A 7,103-nucleotide genomic window follows, 5' to 3' on the forward strand; every position below is an offset into this window, starting at 1 on the left:
TAATGTTTAATGTCAGCCTGAAGCGCTGTACTGTCTTAATTTTTGAGCTTTTGATCCAACAGCTAAAGATGAAGAACCATTCTTGAATGGAAATGTTTAACAGTGGATCAAAACCATGGAAACCATTGTTTGATACATAGTGTCTCACGATAATTCTGTTTTTCTTCATAGATGGTTCTGCGAGGAGTCCATCTAACTGCTCTTTCTGTGTTTGCCTTTGAACTAAACTGCCAAATAACTCGTCTGCTAAAGCGAAGAGTTATTTGTATTAATCTGTACTTTTCTTTCTAGGGGCAACAGATGATACAGTGTCAGAGTCACAATATGCTTTAATATTGTCCCTAACTTTCACACTCTGGGAAAAACTGTGGCATTCTCACTCCTACGGGAAACCCTTTTGTTCTTAACCTTTTGTCTCTAACACTTTTACCTGTTTACAGTTAAAAGAGTTCACGCTGACTATAACAACTCAGTTTTCACAGGCAACGCCATTGCAGATGATGGTGCTAAAGAAGAACATGGGACAGTGGTAAAGACTGTTTCCGACGGTGTGTTAAGTGCTAGTAACCTCTGACACCAGGACATGGAAGAGAGAAGAAAATGGCATCCATGGCATCGAATGAGGCAAAATAAAGCAAAGAAACCTATATAGTGGCTCAGATGAAGAAACGGTGTGAATAGAATTGTGTTTGTTATAATGTTTTTCGTTGTTTTTATTTTTCCTTGTCATATTCGGAGAGTTAAGAGTGAATCTCTACTAATGTTTGTAGTGTGTAGTCAAAGAAAGAGTTAGTTGATGATATTGTGTTATTTCCCAAAAATTATTTGACACTTTGTGTCAAAAGGGGGGAATGTGAGAAATAACCAAAGATGACCTACCTTATTCATCTATGATTGTAAATCCTTGATTAGCATAAGAATCAAGCTGGAAATGAGTGTTGGGGATTGTAGATAGGAGTCACAGGGTTTGCAAATGGTAACAAAGGGGGGTCGTAAACACTGATAACACCCACTGGGGTCATAAATATGGGGTAGTGTGTTTTTGATTGCTTTGATGTGCCTTGTGTTTGTAAGGACCTTTTGATGTCATGGCTTTAAATGTTGAAGTGACTGGAGGAGCAGCAGAGATGGAAGGATACCCGGTGTTGGTATGACCGCTCTCCTGTCTGCAGCAGTATTTAGTAAAGATATGATTTGAAGAAACACTGAGGACTCCAGAGAATTTCTTTCACAACACTTTTCCTCTATGCTGAGAATGAAGTAATCCATCAGACAATGCATCTGTCAGGAGTTGGTTCTGTCAGTACCCTCCTCTCTCCCTTTTGTGTGAGTTTTTCTCCCTCTGTCTGTTTTTCCCTGCATGTGTCTCTCCCTCTCTTTCCGACCCAGGAATCAGAGATTGCTGTTCCATATGTCCAACACCATCTCCGGAGAGTTCGTCGGATATGGAGGGGGCCTTGTTACGGACGGCGGAGCAGAACCGCAGGATGGCGGATCGCTATCGCATCCCTGCGCCCAAGTACAGACCAGGTCAGAAAGTCTGGTTGAACTCGCACGACATCCCCCTGAATGTCGCATCCAGGAAACTCGCTCCTCGCTTTATTGGCCCCTTCGAGGTGGAGGCCATTATCAATCCCAGTGCTGTCCGCCTGAAGCTTCCAGCGTCCCTCAGGATCCATCCAACCTTTCACGTCTCCCAGTTGAAGCCAGTATCCACCAGCACGTTGTGCTCACATGCCGTTGCCCCACTACCCCCCCTGTACCGTTAACGGCCATCCGGCGTTCACGGTCAGTTCCATTTTGAATGTGCGACGCAGGGGGCGCGGATTCCAGTGGTGGACTGGTGGACTGGGAGGGATATGGTCCTGAGGAACGGAGCTGGGTGTCTCGATCATTCATCCTGGATCCGTCCCTGATCCGGGACTTCTACCGGGCTCATACAGGGAGGCCAGGTGGAGCGCCTGGAGGTGCTCATTGAGGGGGGGTACTGTCAAGAGTTGGTTCTGTCAGTACCCTCCTCTCTCCCTTTTGTGTGAGTTTGTCTCCCTCTGTCTTCTGTTTTTCCCTGCATGTGTCTCTCCCTTGTGTTTTGTTGTTCAGGTCCGGTAGGTGTGTGTCCCCCAGCTGCAGCCTGTTAGGCTAATCACCTGAAGGACTATAAGAACCGTGTGCTGACAGGCATGCAGCGCTGGACTGTTGTTAAACTTCCCCTGGTAAACTCTTCATCGGATTGGCTCCCATTACTCGTTCATTGGTTTTGCGCTTCTCGTTTGTTCTATTAATCGTTGTTCTCTTTGTTTTCGCCGTAGTTTCCCGCGTTCCTGTTTCCTCGTTCCTGTTTTCCTTCGACCTTCTAGGCAAGGCAAGGCAACTTTATTTGTATAGCTCTTTTCATACACAAGGCAGACTCAAAGTGCTTCACAGGACAACATGTCATGAATTAAAATGCATTACAGAAAGACAAAGAGAATAAAAACATAGACAATAATAAAAACAGTGCGGACATTAAAAGTGCAAAGATTTAGCAGAAAGCTAAGGTGAACATAAACGTTTTCAGTCTAGTTTTAAAAGTGGTCAGAGTGGGTGAAAGTCTCACATCTTCAGGAAGTTTATTCCAGCTGTTTGTTGCATAATGACTGAAAGATGCTTTCCCTTGATTTGAGTTTACTCTGCGAACCACTAACAGATTGGCCTCAGAGGATCTTAGTGATCTAGAAGGCTTATGTAGTGTGAGCATATCAGTGATATACTTCGGCCCTAGACCATGTAGTGATTTATATGTGAGCAGGAGGATTTTGAAATCAATTCTCTGACGCACAGGAAGCCAGTGTTATGATTTAAGAATTGGTGTAATGTGCTCAAATTTTTTGGTCTTTGTGAGAATTCTAGCAGCAGAGTTCTGAACAAGCTGTAACTGCCTGACAGTTTTTTTGGGAAGACCTGCAGGGAGACCGTTACAGTAGTCTAGCCTACTGGTAATAAAGGCATGGACAAGTTTTTCTAAGTCTTGAGCTGACATGAGCCCTCCAAGTCTTGTTACATTTTTAAGGTGATAGTAGGCCGATTTTGTTACTGATTTGATGTGGCTGTCGAAATGTAAATCCGAATCCATAATAACCCCAAGATTTCTGGCTTTATTTGAGGTTTTCAGGGACAGTGATTGAAGGTGACTTTAAACCATTCTTTCTTAGCACCAAAAACAATAATCTCAGTTTTATCCTCATTTAGTTGAAGGAAATTTTGGCACATCCAGTGTTTGACTTGCTCAATGCACTGGCACAGACGATCTATGGGGCGGTAGTCATTTGGTGATAGCGCTACATAGATTTGGGTGTCATCGGCATAACAATGGCGGTCAATGTTTTTATTTTGCATGATTTGTCCTAGTGGGAGCATGTAGATGTTAAATAAAGTCGGCCCCAAGATTGAACCTTGGGGGACTCCACTTGGTTTGTTCTGATACAAAGTCGCCAATGGAAACAAAATAGTTCCTAGCTTGTAGATATGACTTGAACCAGTTTAAGACTGTACCTGAGAGCCCCACCCAGTTTTCCAACCTGTCCAAAAGTAGTGAGTGGTCGACAGTGTCAAATGCAGCACTGAGGTCCAATAGCATTAATACTTTGCCAGTATTAAGTTTTGCCAGAGTCTTTGTTAAGACGGATGTCATTTATAACTTTAATAAGGGCCGTCTCGGTTCTATGAAAAGGTCGAAATCCTGACTGGAGGTTGTTGTGGCAGCCAGTAGAAGCCAAGAAGTGATTTAGTTGTACAGCTTTCTCAATTATTTTACTTATGAATGGTAGATTTGAAATTGGTCTGTAGTTGTTGATAATAGAGGCATCTAGGCTCCGCTTTTTTAGAAGAGGTTTAATGACTGCAGTTTGGAAGGCCTTTGGGAAATTGCCAGATTGAATAGAGTTATTAACTATTTGCTGTCTTTTGATAGGCAGTCAAAAACATTCTTAAAGAAGTTGGTAGGTAAAGCATCAAGACAGCAGGTGGTTGGCTTTAGATCTGTCACTGTTTCCACTAGAGTTTTAGAGTCTATGGCATTAAAGCTTGCCATCATTGCTGTGTTATTTTGGCCTAAACGGGGTGGTGATCCAACTTTTTTGTTTGAGATATTGATGGCACGTCTGATGCCTTCAATTTTATCAGTATAAAAGAATGCAAACTCATTGCATTTCTGTGTGGAATGGAGTTCGGCTGGTATTTGTGTTGGGGGGTTGGTCAGTCTGTCGACAGTTGCAAATAGGGTTTTGGCCTTATTAGTGTTGCTGTTTATGATATTGGAGAAGAATGTTTCTCTCACACTTTTTAAGACTAAAATGTAGGCCTGGAGCCTCTCTTTATAGATGTCATGGTGAATATGAAGTTTTGTATTTCGCCAGATTCGTTCAGCCTTCCTGCACTCTCTTCTCTGGGCTGTTACAACAGCAGCTTTTCTCCAGGGTGCCTTTTGCTTACCAGAAATCGTTTTAACTGTAGCCGGTGCAATGACATCTATGATATTCACAATTTTGGAATTAAAGTTGTTTACAAGATCATCAGCATGGCATGGGTTTAGAGGTGGTAGCGAGGAGATGGCATTTTTGAAGAGTACATTAGCATGTTCATTGATGTAGCGCTTTTTGACATTATTTGATTCTGTTTGTGTCTCCGGAATTAAAGAAATATTAAAGAAAACACAGAAGTGATCAGACAATGAAAGATCAGTCACAAGAACATCAGAAACATTGAGACATTTTGTGATAATCAGGTCCAGGGTGTGTCCTTTACAATGAGTAGCCTCTTTCACATGTTGAGACAGGTCAAATGTATCTCAAATAGTAAAAAGTTCCTTTGCACCCATGTCATTCAAATTGTCAATAGGAAAATTAAAGTCACCAATTATAACTAGGCAGTCAAAGTCATTGGAGATGCTAGACAATAATTCGGTAAAATCATCGAAAAAATTTGCTGAGTATTTAGGTGGCCTGTAAATAATTAACAGGAGAATTTTGGGAGAGCATTTCAACACAGCACACAGGTATTCGAATGATGTAAAATCACCAAGGGACATCTGTTTACCCTGAAATATGTTTTTAAATATAGCAGCAACCCCTCCCCCACTTTTCCCAGATCTGCATACATCAATAAAGTTATAGTTGGGGGGTGCTGTCTCGATCAGAATGCTTGCACTGTTATTTTGCTCCAGCCATGTTTCAGTTAAAAACATAAAATCAAGTTCGAAAGTGGTAATAAAATCATTGACTAAATATGATTTGTTATTCAGAGACCTAACATTGAGCAGACCCATCCTGATGGTGTTATTGAAAGGCTTCGATGTTGACTTTGATTTGGAGAGAATAGGAATGAGATTGTTTAGGTTAGCAGGGTGTCTACGTTTCCCAATGTTCACTCTCTTGGTAGTCACAACAGGAATGTAGAAGGTGCCAAGCTTTGACGTAGGCAGCCTTGGGCCCAGCTGATAATGTGGTCTCCTGCTGAACCCTTTTCTGTATCAGTAATATTCAGGACTGCTGTCAGGGTGGGGCGGGGGTGGCCATGAGGGGGAGGAGGAGTGAGCAGCGTCAGAGCTGGAACGAACTACTGAAGGTTGACGTTGAGGGCGTAGAGGGGGTTGACGTGAGAGGGCCGAAGTAGGGCTGAGGGTTTGTGAAGCACGCCTTCGTGGAGGGGGGGGGTGGGGGAGGTGAGAAGGGGTTGCCACTGAGATGACGCTGAGGGGGGGATCAGTGAGGTAGGTCAAGGGGGGTAAAAATAGAAGTAGGGCGGGGAGTGGGTGGGGGTACCTCCCGGAACTCTAGTCCTAGTATTTCTGTTACTCTGTAGTTGTTTCACGTTTTGTTTGTCGTTTATATTAAATGGTTTTTTTTTACTTTCACCCTGTGTCCGTGTCTGCATTTGGGTCCAGTCTCCCAGTGTTATTTCCCCGCACCGTTCATGACATCATCAGTTTTTTTAGATAATCTTAACGATGCATAGCCTGTGAATATCCTCATTTGTCCAGGTCATCGTTAATCCTCAAAGCAATTTCAGTCAAAAGCAACTGGACTTGGATATTTGTCTAGGAAGACGTTTCACCTCTCATCCAAGAGGCTTCATCAGTTCATGTACGCATCTTACCAGGCTTGGACTGGTCCAACTAACTAGTGTGGAGATCCAGGTATTTAACCTCTCACAAGGCCTATGATGTCACTGGAACCCTTTGTGCTCAAAGTGCCAACCACCTTCGTTAGAGTGGCAGTCGTTGGTGGGAAGTTGGTTTGGACTTCGTTAGTGCTCTATTGAGTCTTAACGACGGTCGTTGGAGTCACAGGAGGCCATTTGTGAACAGTTGTTCTTTGAGGTTAGATTGTTGAATCTCCTGGGAAGGGATGAAAGGGCTGCATTGTAATTTGGATATAAGTGGTGTCTCAGACCTCCTCTGTTTAGCGATGGTTTCTCTACTTTTGCATGGATGGCTTCTTTTACTCCTCTTTCAAACCATCTGTCCTCTCTGTCCAAGATTTGGACATTGTTGTTATCAAAGGAGTGGGCTTTCTCCTTGAGATGTAAATGGACAGCAGAGTCCAGGGGCCTCATGTACTAAGACTTACGTGGCTTTCTTACTAAAACATGGCGTACGCTAGAATCCAGAAACTGGCGTACGCACAAAAAAAAATCAGATCTATCAAAGTGTGCGTACGCATGGATCCAAGCACTTTTCCGTTGTACATCCCAATCAACGTGGAATTGAGCGCACATGTAGAAGTGCTAAACTCCTCCCTGTCCACCCCCCCATTTAAATATGCAAATCAATGTAAATATGCCCTGCACGGGGATTCCCTCTCTGCACTATCAGATTTAAACGATGAGTAAAGGTAAGAAGCGCAACTTCAACGAGTCTGAGCTCGAAATGTTATTAAATGAAGTGGAGACCCGAAGAGCTGTGTTATTTGGTAGCCTCTTTTCAGGGATAAACACAAAGAAAAAGACATTTGTGGGGTGTGTGTGTGTGAGGCAGTGAACGCTGTGGGGTCAGAGCAGCGCACACCCACTGAAATAAAAAAAAAAAAAAGGTCTGACGTGAAGGTGGAGGTGAAGCGGAGGATTTC

This window comes from Echiichthys vipera (genome assembly GCF_963691815.1).
Source record: "Echiichthys vipera genome assembly, chromosome: Y".
Lineage (NCBI taxonomy): Eukaryota > Metazoa > Chordata > Actinopteri > Perciformes > Trachinidae > Echiichthys > Echiichthys vipera.